The sequence below is a fragment of the Pleurodeles waltl genome, chromosome 2_2 (assembly GCF_031143425.1).
Source record: "Pleurodeles waltl isolate 20211129_DDA chromosome 2_2, aPleWal1.hap1.20221129, whole genome shotgun sequence".
NCBI lineage: Eukaryota > Metazoa > Chordata > Amphibia > Caudata > Salamandridae > Pleurodeles > Pleurodeles waltl.
This window is the reverse complement of record NC_090439.1, coordinates 542,779,471-542,804,170: the sequence shown is the minus strand read 5'-3', so window position 1 is coordinate 542,804,170 and position 24,700 is coordinate 542,779,471. Positions and strand designations below refer to the sequence as shown.

Sequence of the window (24,700 nt, the reverse complement as noted above, 5' to 3'; positions counted from 1 at the left end):
GCGCCAGGGTTGGCTGGGAGAGCTCAGACTGGGAGCCTGTGCAGAATTTTACCAACAGGGCAAGAGTGTTTGACAAATTCGAAACTTTGAACAGAAACAACCCATGCAATCGTAGGAATATTGTGATTGTTTTTCTTTTATTGTCTAGCCAAATTATTGAAACTGTTGGTGTGCTACTTATTTTCTCTTTTTTGCTTGTTTTTTGTGAAAAATATGAGTTCTTCTGTCAAAAAAGCCCCAAGTACATGGCCACACAAAGCATTGGTCTACTGTGTGCTAAAAACAAGCCCTCAAAACAGTAGAGGCTTTGAGGATCTTGTGAAAAAAATGTGGTGCTTGTTGAGGGTTGTGTGCCCTTCTGAAGCAATAGCCAAAATCCCTGTTAGGATGACCCACATGAGTCATTAAATTAACCTATTCTTAACTCTCTGGTAGCTTGGCACAAAGCAGTGAGGCTTAATTTAGAGGCAATGAGTAAATTATGTATGCAGCATACAAATATTAACAAAATAAAAACACAACACAAGAAAAAATCCCACGCCAATTAAAAAACAGAGGTGCTTATTTACAAGCCCCTCTGTTCTGCAGGAATGTCACCTTTAGTGACAGTCCGGCAGCGCACACTGAGGGCCAAATCTACCAGGCCACGTGAACCATCCTATGTGGCTTTTCCTGGCCTGGTAGATATGTACTGAGGCAATGCAGTGCAAGTTGCTGCGTTGCCTCACCCTACGATAGGGAGGCATGCCATGGGCGTTACATCCTAAATGAGACCCGAGTGTGAAGTTCAACAAATTATTTGACTTCAAAACAACATAAATCTAATCAGTAGAACCGGAGAGATGTCATTTTAAAGATTTAGATAAATATAGCGCCTCCATCTTCCTACCTTGACGATATGTGTATCTCCAAGATATGTAGCTACGGAGTTAAAAATATTAAATCTATACTTATATAAACTGAACTTTGCAATATAATGACAGTCTATGTTATGGATATGATATTTTGGCAGGACAATAGTACTTACTGCGATATTATGACATACACCCTTTTTGGGTTTGTTTCATGGAATGATAATTTGTAAAAACAATTGTGTCGCAGAACTCCCGTGCCTGCTTCAGCCCAGGATAACTGTTTCACATAATTTACTTTGTAATTTTTCTTCACATTTCTAAACCCTGTTAATTGTTTTAGAAAAAAGTGTTACAGAAATTGAATACATTCCACAAACGGTCTGTCACTGTCATGCAACTGGCGGTTGATCGTGAGCTCTAATGTGACCAGTAACAGAGCGAATTGAAACGTCATTTACTGCTGCGTTGCCTTTCATGAAACCGCCTTCTGAATCCGCTGCGGTCACGCATTAGCTCCTCCTACTCAGAATGCAGATTAACAAATACTTTCTACTGGAAACGCCATGGACAATGACCAGCGGAGCGGCTTTAATAGAAGTTATACCCTTTCCCAGATGTTTACTTTCCCCCCCTTGTGTTTTTTTGCAATAGAGACAAAAGGGGAGTCAGCGCGCGGGAAGGTTTTGTGTTATTGAGTGGCAGGGGCAGGAATTCAAAGGGCGCAGTGAATCACATGTAATTCAGGCTCTGTCCGAGGCCCCGAATCGGTTCTGCTGAGGCCACCGTTTCTGCGCCGAAACGCTGCGTAAGCATTTCCATAGAAGGGACCTTGCTCCTATTTTTATCCTGTTTGCCCAATTTTACGAATGCGTTCAGGGAGCAGAGAGGATTATGAGAGATGGCAACAAACTGGGCGATGTGTGATACTTTTAAATCGAAAACCTAAATTACTCTAAAAACAAGGTCACAGGTTCTTACAAAGCTGGAGGTCCCACAAAGAATCAACATAAGTTAACTATTAGAAAAGCACTCGGATCCCAAACAGTTGGACAGCAAAAACCCAGATATAAAGAACACAGCAGATTTTATAAAAGTATTTTTTCAGAGTTTATCGCTGCCGATGCACTGTTATTCAATAATGTGGCTGTAATTCGTTATTGTGAGTGGGGTAACCTTATGACGTCAGTGAAGAAATTATTCAGTGTTTTTTTTTAGTGAAAGAACTTATTTAGTTTCCTGAAGCCACTATATTAGATCTTAAAAAACAGACGCGTTGCGTTTCCGTTGATACTGATCGATTTGCATTTGAGATTCTGATTTTGTCATTGACGATTCTGTCTTCTAATGGCTTCTCACGGGAAATCTTTTAAGATAATTTCCTGATAATTTGCTCCCAGTAAAGGAATTGCTTCTTATTATTTTGCACTCCATCCTGACATGTGGAAGCAGGCACTTTGTACAAGCTATTGTGCCTGGTCACCTCATGACATTTGATCCTGATCTTTTTAGAAGTGCATAACTTTCTGACATCCTTGCATTTGACTTCGGAGGGCATGGCGATGGATCATCAAGCACAAGCCTATCAGACCAATCACAAGGTCAGATGCTTACAAAGCCAGGGTGTCCAAACAGGTCACGTCATCATCAGGGCATCTTTGTAACAAATGTATGCGCTGCTTCTATTATGTAGGTGGCTTTGGATGTTGGTCACCAGCATATGTTTCATCATCAGGCTGTGACCCACAGAAAGAGTGTGAAAGTGGTGGGAAACAGAAACATGACGTGATGTCAGAATTAGACAGCATTGGTATTTGGCAATCCTTGCTTTCCACAGCACCAGCAGCTGGCTTCTGAGAAAACTTTGGGCCCCTGCACTTATGTTCGTTTTATAAATTGCAAACTGATTGTAAGAGACATATTCTTAATAGCAAATGAAAATATCTGAACCATACTTTGGGATACAGTGGGTCCTGATTGGCCCAGACGTATTTTAAAATATTTGATGTGAAGATCAAATCAGTCTTACGAGCCAGAAAAGTAACTATTCAGTCCTGACTAGCACAGCAGCTTTTGAGCGATTAGCCTGCTGTACTGCCTGTCACAAGTTATGAATAAGCACATACGCTGGTGGCTTTAGCCCTACAACACATTTGCTGTGAAGGATGATAGTCTGCACTGGCCCTGTCCACAGGGGATGACAAGAGTGCAGTGTCAGCTTAGGTTCTTCATGGCATCTCACATGCACTCCTTTAACTCCAAGGTAGCCTAGCTTTTTTATTCTGTATATTTCTGTCTGTCTCCTTTTCTTTGGCCTGCCTTCCTCTTCAGCTTTGCTCATAGCATTCAGCGCCAAGAAACCTATGATGTAAAAGCTGGTTCCAAATTATCTTAACATAAAATCTTGGCCCACAGAATGGTTGACGAACCAAATGTAAATCCTTAGAACTGTGTCCAGGAGCGAACAGTCCCTGCTGCTTGAGAAACTCCGCTTTCTCTGGATTTTAACACAGTTTTGGAACTGAATTCTGTTACATGTTCAGACAAACATTTTAGTGTTTAACCCCTTAGCTGCTGGGCCTTTTCCCCCTCATTGCTGAGCCCTTTTTGGCTATTTGGGGTAATTCTCTCTTAGGGCCCCATAACTTATTTTCCACATAAGGAATCCATGCCAAATTGGTGTCTTTTTCCAACATCCTTGGGATTGTAAAGGTACCCAGGGTTTGTGGATTCCTCTGGAGGGGACCGAGAAAATAGGCAAAATATTGCAAACATCTGAGCTTTTTGAGAAAAATAGGAAAAAAGTACTCTAGATATGTGTCTGTTTTTCCCCTAAGAATGGCATCCACACACGGTTTGCTGTACTAAAGTCACCACCTTTCCAGCTTTCAGGAACATGCAGAGCTGAATCCATAAACGTAATTTTGTACCACAGTTTCAGCATTTTTCTAAGAGGTAGCCTATTTTCCCTATTTCTGAACTCTCAACCTACTTACAGTTTGTGGTGGAAACAAGTGTGAAACTCATGGGTGACCCAGAAAAGCTTTAGATTTATGAAAAGTAGACAACATTCTGATCTCCGCAAGGAGTCATATGTGTAGATCCCGGAAGGTTTTGTCAACGAAAAAAAAAACTTGTTGAATTAAAGAAATATTGAAAATGAGTAGGAAAAACGGGGATTTGTAACAACATTTTCATCTGTAACTTTTTGTCACAATGGGCAGTTGACAGAAGCAGTATACCATTACATTCACTAGACCCGTCTGGTTGCGGGGATATATAGGGTTTGTAAGTTTTCAGAGAACATAAGGTACCAAGAGCCAACATGTGAGCTACACTGTAAAATGGTTTTGCATTGAGTACTGAACATAGACCAATTCTTATTGCAGATTAGGCAGAGTGAAAAATGTGTATATAGGAAACATGTATTTTTGAAATGGGCACAAGATAAAGAGTTTAGGAGCAGTGGTTATTTCTACATATTTCTACATCTCTGAATTTGTGGATACCCGTACTAGCGTATGATTTGGAGGTTATTTTTCGAATTGTCATCTTTCTTATACCCTGGTTTACATTTGAAAGGCACAAATACAGTGAAATTCAATAGGTAATAGCAAATGTTTTGCAGCATGAATCCTTTTCTGGATTCTCATGCTGTGCATTATCCCGCCATCTAGTGGTTTGGTCCAGAATTGTCTGTTTTCTCTTTTTTTTGTTTTCTTCCTCTTGGGCATTGTCGACCACCATTTGATGCTTGGTCCGTCCCCTGTATGACGTCAGATGGCGTACCAGACATTCCTGTGCATGGTAGCCATCTTCAGATTCTTTTTTCCACCATTGGGTCTGGGAGCAAACGGAGGAGCTCTGAACTTTTTTAGAACATCTTCGAAGAATTCTAAAAAAAGTTGAAGTTTTTGGAAAATCACCGAACGAGAGACGGAGGAGGCTGGTAGAGAGAAGGGAACTGTCGCTTAGATACTCCAGCGGGGGACTCCAGACGTAATTTGCACGTGGCAGGGGAATGAAACAAGGTAGCAGTCATGGAAAACACCCCCTTAAAATTCTGCCCGAACTGCCACCACAAAGCAACAGGAAACTGCCGAAAACACAAAATGGACGCAGCACATTTTTTCACCAAAAACTGGCCCTTTTTTCCAATGTGAGTAGGTCAAGATTTTGGACCGTAGCTGAGCTGACACCTAGAGAAACCTAGCCAACCTGTACATTTTTCAAAACTAGATACGTAGGGGTATCTAAGGTGGACTAAATTGAGTTGCTCACACCATGTTTTTTTTACACAGAATCCTTTGCAAACCTCAATTTTCACTACAAGACACATTTTTCTCACATTTCTGTGATGGAAAGTTCTGGAATCTGAAGAGAGCCACAAATGTTCTACCAACCAGCATTCTCCCAAGTTTTCAGAGAAAAACAGTACCTCACTTGTTTTGGTGGGCGATGTGCCCGTGACAGAGAAGGTCCCAAATTGTATTGTGGCGATAATGATAATAAGGCGAGTGTACTAATTAGTCCTGGGATTGGGAACCATGTAGGGAAACCTATCAAACCAAGACGTTTCTGGAAAGTAGACATCAAGTGGAGTTCAGGGAGTTATCGCTTCGGTGGATTCCCCAAAGTTTTCTTACTCAGAAAACCATGGAAATTGAATAAAAACCCTATTTTTCTTTGCATTTCTATGACATAAACTATAGGAATATGCAGTAATCCACAAACATCTTACCACCCAGCGTTCCCCAGCTTGTCTCGATAAAAACACTACCCCAATGGTGTGTCTGGTCTTAGTGCCCCCTACATGAATGGATCACCCAATGGTCAATGGTAGTCCTTGCACGAGGGCTACTGTTGACCCTGGGGTCATCCATTCCTGACGCAGGCACTGAGCAGAGGCACACAAGTGGATTAGCGTTTTTACCAGGACAAGTGGGGAACTCTGCACATTCCTGTAGCCTAATTCACAGAAATGCAAGGAAAAATATTGTTTTTATTCGACGTTTCACCTTTGCAGGTGAAAGCCACACCTCCTTGGACTTCCCTGGTTGTCTAGTTTTCAGAAATGTGTGGGTTTAATAGGTTTCCCTATATGGCCGCCCACATGTGGGACAAAAATCGCAGATGACCATCTTGCAAAACAAATGATTTTGATGTCTCCACAATATATTTTGGGTCCTTCCCTGTCGCGGCCACTTGCCCACCCACACAAGTGAGGCACTGTTTTTCTCAGGAAACTTGGGCGAATGCTGGGTTGTGGAAATTTGTGACTGCCCTCAGAGTTGAGGACTTTTTCTCATGAAAATGCAAGGAAACTGTGTTTTTTAGGCAAAGTTTGAGATTTGCAGGGGACTCTGGGTAAAAGCAACTGGTGAAAGCCATGCACGTCATGCACCCCTGGACTACGCTGGTTTTCTAGTTTTAAAAAATGTGCAGGTTTGCCTAGGTGCCAACTGAGCTAGGGCCCAAAATCCACAGCTACCCATAATGACAAAAGAAAAAAAAACAAGAAGTTCTTAGTAAGGGCCATCTTAACGCCACTGATATAAATCTGGTATTGTTAAAGTTAATTCACCACTCACACTGGTTATTTGAGCACCTTCAGAAATTCTGGTTTCAAAGCATAAACACTTATCAAAGTCTCTGAACACTGAAACCAAGCCTTCTGAAGGTGAGCTATGAAGCCTCTTCATGGCACCAAACGCTTTATGGTCTATTCACACGCCATTCACGCAACAGACACAAGACTTCCATACCGCCGGCCACGGTCCCAATCTAACGGATCAGTGCACTCACATCAACTTACCACCACCAGACAAGGGCTCATCACATTCGTATGCCACAGGATGGAATAAGTTGACTACATTTGTCTACCTGTCAAGTAACTTCCTCCTTCTTCCTGAACATTACCGAACCCATGCATAGTAAACATTTACTAATGGCTCCCATGACAGCCAAATGTCACTCAGGAACACATGTCTTTCATGTACCTTTAGCACACTCAGTGCACTAAATCCAACTCCTTCTAGTTTGTGGATGCAAGTTGGAGGTGTCCAAAGGTTCCTTGTGAGGCCTCGTTCTCAAACTGAGCAAGCATATCTACCTCTGAAACTAAGGCAGACATGCTGGGGCATTTTCATTAGGTTCCCTAAAGAGAAAAAGAGAGCTTGATAAACTATGAAGAACTGTAGTTTTTGACACAAAGGGTTGTCTGTGAGAATGTAGCATATGTCCCATCTCCGTCATGTCCAGTGCTGTGACTGTAATGCATTTATCACACAGCAAACTCAATATCCACTAAGTTCTGACGAAGGATGGAAATGGCAAGCAGGTCAAGAGAAAATGGGGTTCCCTCTACTAGGTATGTGTCCTTGGTCAGCAAACAAGATTAATCAAGAACCAACAGGCATCCCAAAAGGTATATAAGACATTAAACCAATTCCACTGTTTGAAAAACTGTATGGCTACTAACACTGTAGGTGAAGTAAATACTAAATTTTATTGATAACAACATCCTGTAGTATAAATAAATATATAGTCATATATACAAAACCAACTGACAAAATTGTTACTTTACAAGTCCAGATATCTAAAATAGTCATACCCTTTCATACATACACACCTCAATCACACCCTCCATAGCTCATATATCTAAAATCTCATCAACATATCACTGTGTCACTTTCATCAAAAATATCTAGCAATGAAATGCCTCCTTTATTGATGTCCGCCAATTGCACACAAGTATATCCTACTGTAGCACATTGTCTAAAACTTTGTCATTACATTTGGCTGTTCAAACTCTGGATTCAATATCCTTCAATAGAGTAGTGATCTTATACCTTAAATAAAGCATCTCTAAAATGGAGTTGTAACTTCACTATTCCAAACTATGAATTCAATATCATCCAATAAAGTAGTGATCTTATACTTTCAAGAAAACATTTGTTCAATACAATTGTGGCTTTGTCATTCTTCGTCTATGCAAACTCTGGATTCAATATCCTTCAATAGAGTAGTGATCTTGTACTTTCTATAATGAATCTCTAGGATAGAGTTGTGACTTCATTGAATAAAATAATGGTCTTATACTTTCAATAGAACATTTCTAGAACACAATTATGGCTTTGTTATTATTCTCGACGTGCATTTTAGTGAAGATTCCTTCTTCAGGAAGTGCCACCTCAATTATTATACTGATGTGCTACGAATTGCTTGATAATTGTCACATCTGCCATAACTTCAAGGCAAACGATTGATTCTTAGTATAGTTATATCCTTTAACCACCGTAGATCTGACTAACACAGTCCTCCAGATGGTGAATCATTTTGTACATTTGTTTTGGATAGCAATTTTATTCTAGGCCGGACTACCAAATTACAGCTTGCAGGGCTCCCCTGGTGGCACCATCCACCGCTAGTGAAAATAATATCCTGGAAAGCTGATATGTTTCGTCTACTGGCAGATGCCAAGCTTTGTAATATTTGCAACTAACTCATCATACCTATATAGCTTATTATGCCTGATGCACAGAGTTTAAACGTCATTGGTCAAACATTGACCCATACATGTCATAGTAATTCAGTGCAAGCTCGGCACCAGTGGGTTTGAATCAATAGGTGAAGATGAAGTCATGGCATGAATCTTCATACTACCTTCACTATTTGCCTTCTACCCATGCAATATCCCTGGGAAAGCACCCCTACCACAAGCTTTTCTTACCCGTTCATGTCTCTGCACTCATCAGAGTCCTGACTAACCTGTATAATTAGCAATTGAACCTTCCGTCCCTTGTTGCTAAAAGGTCAAAAAAATGTTTTTTTCATGCACCATCAGCACATTTATTGTGCTAAATCCAACTCCGTCCAGCTTGTGGATGCAAGTTGGCGGTGCCGAGTATGCCTTGCGAGGCCTATTCCTTGAACTGAGTGAGCATATCTACTATTGGAACTAAGGCAGACATGCTGGGGAATACTGCCTAAGGTCTCTAAAGTAAAAAGCCAAACAAATGCCCTATGGAACTCATTCTCCCTGACTTCTACTTTTCCTTTGAAAGTGTGAAAACTCAATCGCTATCATATCCAATGTTTTTTTATAACCAAGTGTATTAAGTTTAACTGCAATAGTACAGACTGCTCAGAGAGCATGACGGGGTATATTTCGAATACAGTGTATGACAACCATGCAGCATCAGTTATAAGTAGGTGGTAGGTACATAATAAAAGGCAATAAGATGGAGACATGAAGTTCTCTGCGTCACTCTTATCAACACACTTGACCCGGAAATTTACCTCAAACTTGCTTATGTTTTGATTGGCAACCACTTGTTTCATATATGTGTTTCTCCTGCATTGCACACCAGCCTAGTCCCTTGCACCACTGTGTCAAGGTTGGGAGTGTAGAACTTTTCCATTTGACTTCTACAGCTCGCTTAGCTACAATAGTGGCTGTGCCTAGGAATCACTCCCAATGGTATTGAAAAATGATACAGGACACAATATCTTGTAGGATGATTGTTTTCACATCTTAAACTAAGGATGTGAAAACAAGCATAAAGCAAGATATTGTGTCCTGCACCACTTTTCAAAAACATTGGTTATGATACAAGTTACTAATTGAGTTTGCACACTTTCAAAGCAAGTAGAAATTTTAGTGAATAAGTTCACCAGGACAGTTGCTTGACTTATTTCACTTTATTTCTCATGGGCAATCAGGGTGTTCCTTGTGTAGCATACATAATTTACCTAACAAGTACTTTAAAATTCAGCCACACGTTTAATATTTGCCACACAGGGTACTCAGTGACAACATGGTATATGTTCTGTCCACCAGTATGTGCAGTGTGGGGACTATAGTGCACTTGTCAATCAGCAAACAGAAAACCTACCACATTCTAACAGCAGATACAGGTGTCAAGCAGGCCGTAAGGAAGTCCATGATGAGGCAGAGGAACTAAAATTCTGTGGCTGTTTGCCTAACACAGTAGTGGCCAATGGACATTGGGTATCCATGCACAGCCATTGAACGGTTTACCCAATGGCAGCTCCGCCTCAGTCAATTTTCCAGAAGTTTGCTTTAGTATGCTACAACATAAAGCAAGTAGGAAAACACAGGACTGGCTGAGATGGGCACTGGGGATGGTAAAAACAACTATTTGCCTCTTTCAATGCTTCTACCACACTTTACAACAACAACATGGTTGAACCCTTTTTGGGTGCTTTAAGAATGCGATCAGCACAGTGTTGCTCCTGCAGCCTTGCCACATCCTCTAGAACATATGAAGTGCAGACTTTTGTTTCTCTAGCAGCAATAAGACTTTCAAACACAGTCAACTGAAAGTCAAGGAAAGACATGTGTCTTCCTGTGGTTGTCTGACAATAAACAACATACGCATTGTATGTTGCCATCTGGATCAGGTGGGTAAACAGTTTCTTGTACCAAGTGCGAGTTGTACGACTCACATTGTATGGTTGAAGCACCTGGTTGTTCTTGTCTGCTCTACCCATGTATTTGTTGTAATCAAGTATACAGGTGGGCCTGTGCACTTCAGCCATCTGATCCCAATTCGTGATGGGAGAAGTGCTCTCATCGTGAATTGTAGTGAGCACGTACACATAATGCCTATCTGAGAACTTGACTGCGAGCAGTTCATTGAAATGCAACACAGTACTCTGAGATTTCTGGAGCTTCTTGCAAGCAAGCTCCTGTGGGAATACTTTGCAGTGACAACAAACTGTACCACAGGCAACAGTGCCAGCTTTGTAGAGCTCATAGAACAGCTCTACTCCTGTATAGAAATTTTCCACATAAAGGTTGTAACTTTTGTGAAGGAGTGACTGGACAAGCTCCCATACAGTCGTTCCTGTGACTCCCTAGTGCAGGAGGGCAACCTAGAGGTTTAAGAGTGGAGTCCTTCCTTCTATACACTTTCAAGCTGTACACATAGCCAGTAGAGCTCTCACACAGCATGTACAGCTTGATGCCATAGCAAGCTCTTTTGCTCGAAATGTACTGTCTGAACAGCAGATGCCCTTTGTACAGGATCAAAGACTCATCGACTGCTGTATTCTTTCTAGGAGTATAAATCTCTGGAAACCTGGCAGACAAATGTTCCACAACACACTGAATTTTGAACAACCTGTCATGGTCTGGATGATCCCGTGGCAATGCAGCAGAATTGTCAATGAAATGCAGCATGCCCTGTAATAGCAAAAAAACAGTCTCTGCTCATGTACGGTACAAAGATGAGGGTTACCCAACCCGTACCAGTTAACCAGTAAGAGTGCAAAGTTGGTTTCTGCACTAAACCCATTTTGAGTGTAAGGTTCTAAAATATCTTCAACCAACTCCTCTAGCGAAGTGGGAGCCCATTGGCGTGCCCTGGAACCGGGCCTAAGAGTGCCTCCATGCTCCCTCAGAAATTGTTTGGTTTGCAAATTTGTTTGTTGCACAGTTTGCTGAAGGAAAAAGCGATGGATGTAGTCAATTGGCAAAAGTAGGTTTTATCGACTATACATCCAGAGTCACCAGTAAAAGGTGGAATTTGGGGCTGAACTCAATTGGGGGGCTGCCAAGAGAGTACTGTGTGTCTGTGCTTGCCACCGCATGTGCATGCTCTCTGTGTTGGGCTAACCTGCTTCTGTTGTCCCGCTGCACAGACTATGCTTGCGAAGGGATAGCACAACTGTTTACGGGAAGAGGAGTCAGTGGATGGGACGCCACTAACTGAAAAATCACTCCCAGATTCTGCTCCATTATGCTGTCCCTCAGATGCTGTCTCAATATCTGCTAAGTCTCAGAGCTGTCCTTCATAACCCAAGTTAGGGCTTGAGCAGCAGTCATTCAAGGAGATGCCATCTCTGCTACTGGCTTAACTGTCCTTCAAAAACACTAGCCTACATAGAAGGAAGATATGTTGCTCGCAAAATTGCTGGTGTGTGTGAGTGATGTGTGCAACAGTAAATAACGTTGGTCACCTCACCTTCTCTTCTTCCCTCAATCAGCAGGTTCACCAAAAACACTGAAAAAACAAAAAAGACACTCTATTACTTCACCTTACCACATATCCATCATCACAGCCATTAGCGATGGTGAAGACCAGTGCGACAATCATTTGTGAGGCTCCCGTCCCATGACCTCCTCCTTGTATTCCCTCACTACCACCCAACAAATGGGCCCCTCGTCATTCCATCACCCCTACCTTACATAAATTTGATTTGTTAGAAAGCACTGGTAGCAGCTGACTTTATTAATCAATTCAGCTATCCACATACAATACAGATTTGTCCTTTGCAACAGGCATGTTAACCCCCTGTAGTTTTATGGCAAAACTACCACAAAATGCTGATCTCTCTCTAGCAGAAACGTAATCACAAGAGCTATCTTGACGTTTTTACTGCTGTACAAAAGTTGTGTATGTGTATATATATATATATACACACACAAATATATATAGAACTATCTCTTTCTCTCTCTCTCTCTCTCTCTCTCTCTATATATATATATATATATAGATAGATAGATAGATAGATAGATAGATAGATAGATAGATAGATAGATAGATAGATATACTAAACCAGACATATTTAAAAAAGGGAGATATAGATATATCTATATATATATATATATATATATATATCCCTTTTTTATATATGTCTGGTTTCCCTGGGCGCATCAATAGACCCCCAGTGAAACCACATACATATATTTTTTTAAAGGGATATATATATATATATATATATTTTAAAAGAGAGAGAGAAGAGTGTTTTAAAAAAAGCCCTCCCTGGTGATGACCAGTGGCCGCCAGACGCACCAAAAGGGTTAATAAATTACTATTTTTGTGTACAACACACTGACGTTTGTTTACCTTACATGGTTTATAAATAAATTGGTCAGTTATCATCTACACACAAACACGTACTAAAAAACAGATCAGAAGTATTTTTTTTATATCTAACACATTTCACCAGTGAGTTGCTCCTGAGTACATATGCATTAATGTAGATTACATCGGAATACATTCTAATCTTTTAGGACATTTTGATGATAGCTGTTGTGGATGTATTTAAATTCTCTGATTTATTGCAAAACGTGAATTGCCCAGCTTTATCCCCAGGCTTGTAGACTGAATTTTAGAAGATAAATGTGCCACATTTGCATCCGATTTAATATGGCCTCTTCTTTATTAATGCGCCTCTTTATGCATTAAGTGCTTTGCTTTTCGGATTCTGTGTGTGTGTGTGTGTGTGTGTGTGTGAGAGACGTACTGTCACAGTGAATGGTTTATGGAGTAATTTCCTGATATTTTGTTTTCAATAAGTATGAGAAATATTGGTTCTGTATTAATTTCCAGCGGGACACCCCGCCTTGAAATACAATTAATGTTTAAGTGTCTACTTGTTATACTAGTGTATCCAGGACGTTTGTGTTGGTTTATAGTCTAAGCTTTTATATCAAAGGAATCATGATAACAAATGTATGATTAATAAATAATCCATTGGAAATTCATTCCAGATCAGTGCCAGATTTTGTCTAAAAACGAGAATAGGACTTTATGGACCCAGCCTCTAATGTCACAATAATGTTGTCTTGCTAGGCCAGATGAAGGTCGTCCTGCCAGGGCTTGACTCACCATGGGGATTTGTCGTGGAGGACAGAAGCTGTGTGGAAAGAGCAGTAGAGATGCTTTCTCCCTGCTCCTGTCCTGTCTGCCCCTGATATCACCGGGTGAAATCCTCTTCTCAAGGTAGTGCTGAGATGGCTAGAGAGGGAACCCCAAATTAAGCGACATAGCGATTGTACAGCCATGTGTGTGGGCAATTTAGAACGTCTCTCCTCAATGGATCTTAAAACGTTAATAGGGATGTGAAGGGGGACTTCTTTTTCATAGGAAGTTATTACCTCGCGTTAATGATAATAGGACAGGAAGTGCACATTCAACACCAACATGTTATTTTTGTTTACGACTGTCTGTACGTGGCTAAATGCCCCAACCATTCGTTATCAGGACATTGCAAGCTGGGAGAATATTGTCACTAGTAAAAAAATAAATAAAAAAAACCTCAAAAAGCCAAGTTCCTTTCTGGCGAACTTTTAAGTGACTTTCCAAGGGGACTTGCTGACTAAGCGTTCAGTAGGGGTAATTCACTTTATGTGGTGTACGACCCCCAACCCTACACATGCCGAATATTCTTGCACCCAACCTTTCGAGCTTGTACTGTTTCATTTGATCCGATGCTCGCTATTTTGCTCTGTTCAGTCCAGTGTATGTTTTGCTGACCGGGCCTCACTTTAGTATTAAAGGTGGGTCCTCTTGGATGCCCCTGAGTTTGCCTCAAATGTTTCAGTGCGTGGACAGAGGAGACTGGATAACCTCTGACCTTTCCGACCATAAATTATTACAGGTCAGCTTGAAAATTACACCATCCCTTACATGTTTCTTTAATGAGGGTGCGTGGCTCCGGTGAGAGGAGTAGAGAAAATTCTACACACACATTACAAGCTTTTGTCACTTCCATCCTTGTAGTTCTGTAAAGCTTGAAATGATCCACCCTTTATCTTTAGGAGGGGAGTATTTCATTAAATGTTGCTTTGTCGCTCAATGGCAGAGTAATTTTCCTGTGCTCTGTCCTGGACAGGCTGCAACATTGTGCTTCTTGTCCGAGACACAAACCCTGCCCTCCTGATCTCACTCTAATTCCTGCCCCATCTGTGGATCTGTGATTATGTGGCTTGTGTTACTCCCAAGAAAACGATATTGTCATTTGTGGCTGAGTGTATTTTAACCGAGCAACATTGTGAAAACGTCTAAAAGAGTGTCCCTTGATAGCCCCCACGAGCTTACCATAGTCCGAAAACCTCCAGAGGGCGCCAAATACTCTGCCACTGAGTGGAGCTACATCAGGGCAAGACAGCAGTGACACACCTCATAATTGCCTCATTTTTAAGTTTGCTCAGTTACGATTGTGCTTTGTTTAGGTGATGAATTGTGAGCGAGTGAAAGTAAGAGGCCATCACACATCCTTCAGTTACATTATACCCCTCAGTTGCGTTTTAAAAAGCAGACGCTGTTGGTCTATGCTGCCACCATGAAAATTGCGTTTGAGTCGTGGACACTTTGAGTACTGCTGCATTTTTAATGCAAGTGGCGGCGAATTAAGGGCACTCCTACCGCTACCCACGAGTGCCTCCAGTGTGCACTGCTTGGTGAGTGCAGTGGAAGAGGAATTGCCAGGGAACAAAGAGCAGTGCAGCCTAAACACATGTACTGCGCTTTGTTATTCCCCATTACGACCATAGCGCTGCACTGCGTGTAATCGTCTGCTCTCCTTAGCACTAGCTGCAACTTGGAACCGGAATCACCTAATATATTGGGTTAGAACTCAACTTGTGCGCATTAAACTGACTTTATGTTTGTGTACCACATCACACTGCGTTTCCATGTAGACATTGCCTATTGTTAACACTTGTCAGTATCACCCACGAGGCACACAATTAGAGTTTATGTGCACATGTGATCTGCTTACTTCCTGCCATTGGATATCATTAGCTCTGTTAAACGACGAGAATAGCCAGTAGTTCAATTTGTTTTTTTAATAGTAATGATGTGATTGATTCCTGTAGGACTAACACTGTCGGTGGTTCTGATATTACTTCCAGAACACGACTGGCACAAAGCCGTAGAACTAAAAAGTATGGATTTGCTGATCAAGTCCCAGAAAATGTCAAGAGTGCATTTCTGTTTTTCAAAGTGGAAATGTTAGAGCATCTGCAGTTGTCCAGTTGCATTGCCATTTTGGCAGACTAGGGCCTTTTATTGTTTGTCATAAACGCTAGGAGCACGTGACCTACACAGTCATCATGAATTACTGGGCCAATTGCAGGGATATCAACCTCCCAATTCTTAGTGCCTTCATCTGTAATACTCCCACACCAAACGAGGGGTTTGTCTAATGCTAAATGTTAGAATCATGTTCAGCCATTTCACTATGACCTTCATGCCAGGGCCTTGTCGTCCGGGATCCTACCACTCCAACTAAAGCTATGAAGATATCATACTAGACAATCGGAGACTATCTGTTCTCAGCCAAAGTAGCATAGATTGACCTCCTGAACATTTAAGCCATTTCCCTCCACATTTCAATAGCCTAAGGAATGGGTGTGACGTCCTAAGAGTGATGTGACTAATTTTTGGCCCATTGTAACTAACAAAATGTAAAGCATCCCCTCTTTTCCCCCTTAGTGTATTTATTCAGATTGTGTATTGCTAGATGTCCTAACATTCATCAGCCAGGAGCTCTCTGTTTGCTCCTGACAGTTCTCCTAGCTTCTGCTACGAGGTTCTAAGGGGCAGATTTATGAATAAAGGACACTGCACCTAGTGCTGCAGCACTTTTCTAGGACCTCTTAGCGCCCCCCTAACATGCTCTAACACCACCATTGTAGCGCTGTATTTAAAATATGGCGCATATTGGCAGTAGTTAGTGTGACTAGTGTCAGAATTTTTTACGCTTGCCTAGCACTTTGCAGGATTAGCATTAAAAAAAAGACGGTGGTCCTGCAAAACACCCAGAGGCCCATTGTAATCAATAGGAGCCTCTTTTTAACCCCTTCACTTAGCAGGCGTTAAACAAATGCCGATAAAAATGGCACAAAGGAATCTCATCAATTCCTTTGCAATATTTTTGCAGCCCCCCTAGCGCCAGTACACCCCAATTGCATACATTATGCCTGGCGCAAGCATAATGTAGCACAAGGTGTTACAAAGTGGCGCAATGCAAGCATTGCGCTACTTTGTAAATATGGCGCTGCGTTTTTCCCTTTCCAGCACCCCATTAGCGTAAAAAAATGAAGCTAATGTGGCGTTGGACCGGAGCAAGGCCAGCCTAAATCTGGCCCCTACTGCCTTGTGGTTTATACGCTCCTGTGGCCCACAGTCCTTGGCCACAGCGATCATGTTATTGGATTTCCAATCTCGGAGTTTGCAAATGCTGAGTCTTACTTTGCCTTAAAGCCTGTGATCCATTCTAGACCTGTTAAAGAGACTACTGTGAAAGAGCTAGACATTGTGGAAAGGGCAGGGTAGGCTTTGGTTCACAGTATCCTCAGTGGGTGCTGTATCATTATCCCGAAGAGCCAAGAATATTTCTGAGGGTAGCGATGGAGGACGAATTATTAGTAGAAATTGTAAAATTTGAATGAATCTTGGTATCCTTAGCCAAAATTCTAATAGTGACAGCAACATATCTTCACTCGGGGAATAACCTACTTGTTTGGCTAGAAATCAATACTTAACCATCAGCAGGTCCTGCCTTGTTTTCTGTTTGTCCTTGGCCCCTTAAATGACACATGCTTCTATGTATGTTTTCCAGAGTCTTCCCGGGGGCCTCACCCAAAGGCACCAGTTCATTGAGTTTGTTTTTCTTACCATTTCTTTCCCTCCTCCCAAAAGGAATATATTACAAGGAAGATAACATACAGAAATTGCCCTACTCAGAAAACTGACATCTAAGTCACGTGTGGTCACATCTCTGCTTTATTTAATACTCTGTGAACAAGCAGTGGTATGCACTATATTTCTTTGTACAGGTTAATAAAAATGATGATTCATTCTTTTTTGATTGATTCGCACAGGATGAGGGATCAGGAAAGCCGATATGCTACATTACTGTGAGTGTGCCAATATACTGCAGACCAGCATGATTGAAAGGTCTCAGCGAAGCCCAATTTTAATCCCATTATAAACACTCCGATGTTCCAGTTTGTCTAATTTATTAAGGGAAGATTCTTTTCTCGCAATACTTTCTGAATAAATGCCTATTATCACAGTTTTCTAAGACAAAGTGCGGATGCATTTAAATAAAAATTAAAAACTGTGCTATACTCTTTGCTTATAACCAGGTTTTTAGATCCTGGCAGAATTGAAGGCGAGCAGGCAGGATCAGGTAGCAAGCGGTGTTGCATATGTCTTTGGTTAATGCTGAACACCCTCCCTATTTGTCAGTCTTTTTCAGTATGTGTGTCTCTCATTATGAAGCTGAAAATCAAAGCTTTCAAGTGTTACCTTGCAAGAGTGGAAATCCTTTGGGGATGTATAGATATCTACATTTGAGCATTCTTTAATTGACCACAGCCTCGACAGAGAAACTGATACCCGGTACAGAGCTTGCGGAGTACCCACATGTATCTTTTATAATCCTGAATGAAATGTGATTGAGATGACAGGAGCTTCTGCTGTGGTGGAGTTGGGGATTTCAGTACAGGAACAGAAGCACAATCAATCCCAGATTGTAGCTGGTGTTCTGGGAGCAGCGTGCATTGGCAAATTCTGTCTTTATTTTCTGCCAGGATTGAAGCAGTAATTGAATAGTTCTGTGCAATGCAATTTGTTAATTTTTTTCTAACTATGCTGTCCGGGTCATCTTTATCAGCACCTGAATGTAGTTTGGTCCAAGCTTCAAATCCCCCTTCTGATTTGCACCATTTTTAGGTCGAGCGTGCAAGCTTTCTGGCCTGTTGTAATCTATCTGTGGGCTTTAAACCCAGCCAACGCACGCCCATCACTATCACTCGTTGATGGGCTTGCCTTTCAAAAATCCTTTGCCATCATTGGTAAGTGCTTACGTTTGCCCCTCCTTGGGGCAGTTTTGTTACCGCCTTGGCCATCAGACTCTGTTACATGGATAATTGTATGTTTGATGATACGCTTGACTGCGAGGGAACTTCTTTTTCTTTTTGTGTCTCTCCTTCACGCTCATGCTCATGGCGGCCATAGTGCTTTGAATCGGCTCACTTATGCCAACTGTTTTACTTTTCATTTTCAATTTACGTGGCAAGAAAAGTCCAGTTAGGCATTTACAACACTAATAGCTCTGACTAGAGCGAACACGAGACCCATTGCATTGCAAATGCTTGTTATGTTGTATGTCCACTTTGGGTGTGGCCTTTCCTTCAGAACGAGTTGGCTTGCTTCAAGAGACAAAGCACCTAAGCAAGAATAAGGTTTTTAGCCTCAATGTTTTTTTATTCACATATCTGTTTTTCACACAAATTTCCTGCACACTGCTGTTCCCAGCTGCTCAAATTAAGCAAACACAGGAATAACCTAGCTGAGAGGTAGACCTGCCTTTCTCAATGGGAGCCCAGTTAGCAGCTGTTCTTGGTCCTGCTGCATTCTCTGCTTTGTTTTTTGTTGAATTCCTCCAAATCTCTTTTTAGCGAATGTAACGTGGATGCTTATTTCGCCAACTGGCTCCAGAATGACCTAACTACTTACCCCCGCTTTAGGGATTTTGCATTTGGTGTGACATTAACTTTTCTCTCTTTTTACCACAGCATTCTAATGACATGGTAGGGTTTAAGTTTGTCCAATAAATACCCTGGAGCAGTAGCTTATCTATTTATGGATATCATCCCAAGAAATGTAAAGTGGGTAGTTTTCAACAGTTTTGATTTAACTAGTTCACTGTTCCTAAAGGATTTTAGGCAGTGCTTTAAAAGGGCCAGTACTGTCACTTAGTGAGTACCTGCACTTCTCCCCAGAGGTGTAATACTTTAAGTTGGAGAAAACCACCACTTCTCAGAAGCAAGCAGGTACTCTTTTTCAATTTCTAGCACTGACGTCAGAGATTGTCATGCTTTTGATCATATCCATAACGCCACTGAACTTACTTTGTATGGCATTTTATTTTAGGATTCGAGTTAATAATCAGAACCTTCCAGTAACAATTGTTTTTTCTGTTCTGTTGTGATACACTTTTGCCCCTTCAACATGACTCACATCAAGTACCCCAGACACTGCTGCTCGTGGTAATCTGCTGTGGGATGTGCAATCAATCCCCTTCTCCCAGAGCCTGCAGGAAGCTGGACACAGAGCTTGCAGGTGACCCAGTCGCTGTGCCTTCAGTGTTCACTTTGAACTGCTTTCGACTATGCCCTGTGAACTCTGGCCACAGGGCGTTGCGTTTGGCTATTCGTTATGCCCAGTCACGCTTACTTATTTCCATGAACCAGGATAGCCGATTTCAGCTGTGCTCTAAATCAAAAACAGATTTTAAAGCTCTTGTGGCATAATTGAAGACAAAGTGCTGATGTTTGATCTTATCCATCACAGACTCTGGTGTGGGACACTCACTTGTCCTTCTGAAGTTTATTTCAGCATCAAGAGTTTATGGACCTCACATTTTATGGTTCTGCAAACTACTTGTATCAGCTAATGGTCATCTAATTTCCAACCTTTTAATTGAACAATGTAAAATGAAAAAATGTTCTAAAAAACATAAGCATTTTCAACTAACTAGCACACAGTGCGAATCTGCTTGGCTTCACAAACCTATTCCAAAGTGTCACAAATTGCAAAGCCTTTATTGAGTTAGATTTAAAGTTGTAGGCTTCCACCCAGATACCACTAATGATTTCTCTTGCACCGACTGCATGGATTTACACCAACCAGAAAATAATCTATTCTGGACCAAGCATGTCTATGTGCCAAGTTTGGAAACTTAAATTATGTAGGGTTTTTGAATATGAGTTTCACTTTTCAGGACTCCCTTACAACTACACCTCTTTCCTACTCACCCCTCCCCATCAGCCATCTGAACAAAAGAAAAACAGTCTAGAGGCTCTAAACACTATGGCCCATATTTATACTTTTTTAGCACCAAATTTGCGTCATTTTTTTACGCAAAAGTGGCGCAAACTTGCAAAATACAATTGTATTTTGTAAGTTTACGCCATTTTTGCTTCAAAAAACGGCGCAATGCAGTTATCTCAAATGTCACAAACATTATTAGCAATCAGAAAATGCTTTTCTGATGCTGTAAACAAATTATGTTATAACTAAAATTATTGTATTGGCGACAGTGGTGTTGCAAACTGCAGAGTTGTTAGTGAATAGATTTGGACTTTTAGATTTTCCTGCATGCCAAGATTTTACAGCTACGTCTTCATTTAAACGTTGTCATTCTGTCCAAAAGTTTTCTCTGCACTGTAGAAAACATTTCCTATGAGACACTTGAAACTAATTTTCATCCTTTGGGATCCACCTTTTACTCCTCTATCCCATCTCTGCAAAATTAAAAAAACAAAGGCCCAGATTTAAGAGGGCCTTGCGCCATTCTAACACCACGTTAGCATCATTTTTGTACGATAAAGTAGCGTTAGAAGGCCAAAAACGCCGCTGCATATTTACAAAGTGACGCAATGCATGCATTACACCACTTTGTAACTCTTTGTGCCACATTATGCCTACACCAGGCATTAATGTATGCAAAGGGGGCATTCCCCTGTTATGGGTGCCAGAAAAATGGTGCAAGGAAATCTAAAAGATTTCCTTGAGCCATTTAAACGCCTGCTCAGAGAGGGTGTTAAAAGGAGGCTTCCATTGGTTTCATTGGGCCTCTGGGTGCTTTGCAGAATTAACATCAACATTTTTTACGCTAAACCTGCAGAGCGCCAGACTAGCTTAAAAAATTATGATGCTAGTACCCCTAATTACTGCCATGGTGCACCCATATTTTAAATAAATATGACACACACATGGTGGCGTTAGTGGGATCTAAGGAGCACAAGAAAAGTGGTGCTGCACTTCACTTTTCATAAATCAGCCTCAAACTTTTTAGCAAACAAAGATAATTTGAATTCTTCTAAAGAGGCCAGATCTTAAGTGATGAAAAACTGAGTCACAGTGTACAATCTACGTTGATCATAAAAGCAAAATCCCAGTTTACAAAAAAAACATGAGCCCTGACATTTTAAAGAGGCAAAACAATAGTTGCAAATAAATTTAATACGTGGCAGATTCCTCATGATGCCATGTTTACTGTCCTGTATTGGTGAGTGCCCCACTCATGCCCATGCTCTACAGGCGGGTGAGAGCCAGTAAAGCGTGCAGATACCACACTTTTCTTTACGGCCGAGTGTATCATACACAAGAAAGTATCTTATGCCAGACTGCTTCTCTGTTATGCATTGTTCCCATAAGCCTTGTGGGCATAACAACTGGAATCTGGCAAACATACCCCTGTCACATATGTGATCACCATTCACTTTCTGCTAACATTATGGAATACGTACATGTTAATACTGAGATTTACAATCCCATTCCTAATTTATGGATGGATATATAAATATGTAGTCAATCACTCAGGGTTTTCATGAGTGCTGTAGTGTGTGGTTGCAAAAGAGACAGGAGATATTTGTTTTCCCTGGCCTGCACTGTACCTTCCACTGCGGCAGCCATGCTCTAACGCAGGCCTATGGTACAAGACTGGGTGGTGGGTCAAGTGCAGGCGCCAGCACATTTGATGAAGGGTCTGTAGGCATGTCTGCCTGCATCACAACCTTAACCTCCATTTTTGTTCCATGAAAAGATGAGTGTAAAAATGCCAAAGTGAACACAAATGCATCACATTTTGGCATGCACAAATTCTGTTTTGTGAATCACCTGCACAAAATGCACATTTAGTTCGAAATTTGGAAGACTTATTGTGCATGATACCCAGTGCTTAATTTGTGTTTGTTTACGGTGCTGAGCACCGGCACTTATTTTTGAGGGCCGGTGCTTATTCTTCTGCCTCAAGCATTTTCTTTGAGCCAAAGACACATATGGGAAAGAAGGAGGAAAAGAAAAACCAAAAAGTGTCACAATGGGAGAAAGCAGAAAGCTGCAAGAGTGGGCTGAAGGGGCAGTGAATGGATGTAGATGGATCAAAGAGGCATGAGATGGTTTCAGGATTACGCTGCCTCGGTATTCAGTGCTTGCACTTTTAAATGCAAGAGCCACGTGTTTCAGAGGCGAGCTTTGGGCACCATCACCTTTTTATTCACAAAATAAGCACTGATGATAGATACCCAAAGTCCCAGAGATCAAAGATGCTCAGTTGTTTCTGGTACATTTTATGACAGATTTCTGTGAGCCATATCATACAAACATACAGAAATATGTAGACCTGTCTCTTTGTAATAGTCCTGTTGGAGTGCTGAGAGAGGATATAAGTGGAAAGCCGCACAGTAGGCAGGCGTGCAGGTGGGTGCGGGGGTTTAGGGGGCGAGCGGCGGCGGTTGGGTGGGGGTAGGCTGTTTGGGGGGGCTAGCCACGGATTTCTGTGGATAATTGGGTGCCCGAAGCCAGATCAAGTGTTCATATTTAAGACAAAACGCCGCCTCCTTTACAGCCACAGTCCACAAGTTAAACTGAACTGTAGCAAACGACTTCGGAATGTACTTATCAGAAACACGGAGCTCAGCAACTGGAGGAGGAAATATTAGGTTTAATGGGATAATTAAGTGTGCCGTGTTGTGCTCAGTAACTTCCCAGTCTCTGGACCACATAACCTTCTGCAGTGACCCCATTTCTCAAGGGCAGCGTTTGAGATATAACAGCTGAGTCAGGAAACATATGGAATGCCGAGCTGTGCTGCCTCGAGCCCGAGGGAAAACCTTTTAGGCTCCAGCCTGTTTTCAGTGCAGGCCAGGCCTAAGCTGCCAGGTTCGGCTGCTGACCCGCAACTGCTACCAGAAAGAGGTACAGGCATTAAAGTAGCAGGAACTCTCCGCCTGGCTTGCTTCTCAAAGGCCATTTGTCGAAAACACGAGTCACAAGATGCAGCCCCCAGTTTGAGGCACCTGAAATATTGTAGAGGTCCCCTTTACCAGTCCACTTTGACAATGTAATCACTAATCGCCCTTAGAATGGAAGGGCGAGGAGGTTAGTTGCTCTCTGTCTGGGGTGATCTTCACAAGATAATGTTTTTTGTTACTTCAAAGCTGAAAGCCTCATTCTAGTTTTTTAAACACTGCACTAGGTTTTAATGGATGATTTGAATAATCTGAGCACCTGCTTTTTTTGCCTTGCAAGTTTGTAGTAAACACAAGTGCACACAGCATGCAATAAAAAGCGTGCAAGCATTTTTCAATGAAGCTCTTTAAAAAAATGATGTGCACCTTAAATGCTGAAGTAATATTCCGTTTTGCACAGATCCAGTGTTCAGGCTTCACCTAGTGCCCGCTTGACAGACTTACTTTACTCCAGTACTGTGTACAAAAAAAGAGAAGTAATTGTGGAAATGTGCACTGCAAGGAGCGTTAAGACTACACGCAGCAAGGGAGGGTACAGCTTCCATGGTTAGATATACCCGTTGAGTCGTAGCACTTGAACAGTAGCATTTTGATTGATTGCATTAGTACCAATTGCGCAAGGTAGCTGTTAAAATTATACCTTTCTTTACTTCGTTCATAGGCGTGCTCTTCAGGGGCAGCTCCCCTGTAGAGGAGCGTCGCCCCTCTGGATTGTGGGGAAAATAAAAATACAATGATAATAACGCTAAATTATTATCATTTTATTTTTCCTGGGAGAAGGGTCTGGGCTGGAGGTGCGCATGTCTGTTTGGCCGGCCATGTTGGGGTGGCTAGACATGAGCACTTTGCATGTTCGCTACCCAGCTGTATTACACATACCTAGGCTCTCCCACTCCCAGTCTGAGCAGCAAAGCAGGCCACTCAGACCAATCACGATGCTGGGGACAGCAGCGTCATGATTGGCTGGGAGCTTGTGTGCACCAAGAAAGAGGACAAGGACGGAGTGGAGACAAACGCGTCTTCCCTACAGGTAAGCATTTCTTTTTCTCTCCTCACCTCCACCCACCTATCCCCTTATCTCCTGTTGAGTGGCAGCTGCCACTGTTGCTCTTTTGTATTTTGTTCAGAAAATCTTCCAGAAGAATAAAAGAAAATTGCATTTGCTATTTTTGTTGTGTTTGTTTGTGTGTTTTATTGCTGTGCCATGGTAATAAAAAGCTGTTGAGCTGGTAATTCTCATGCTGGTGGACAGGTGGATGGAAAT

The 24,700-nt window shown here is 41.7% G+C and overlaps 1 protein-coding gene and 1 long non-coding RNA gene across 2 annotated transcripts in view; one reads left to right on the top strand and one right to left on the bottom strand.

Moving 5' to 3' along the window:
• Positions 1–24,700, top strand: part of CDH2 (cadherin 2) — a 276,482-nt gene that overhangs the window by 154,451 nt on the left and 97,331 nt on the right. The window lies entirely within an intron of this gene.
• The window catches only part of LOC138282462 (uncharacterized), a 55,042-nt gene that overhangs the window by 22,523 nt on the left and 7,819 nt on the right, over positions 1–24,700 (bottom strand). The window contains exon 2 of the long non-coding RNA XR_011200954.1: positions 11,843–11,881. This is a non-coding gene — a long non-coding RNA (uncharacterized lncRNA). The remainder of the gene's footprint in view (positions 1–11,842; positions 11,882–24,700) is intronic.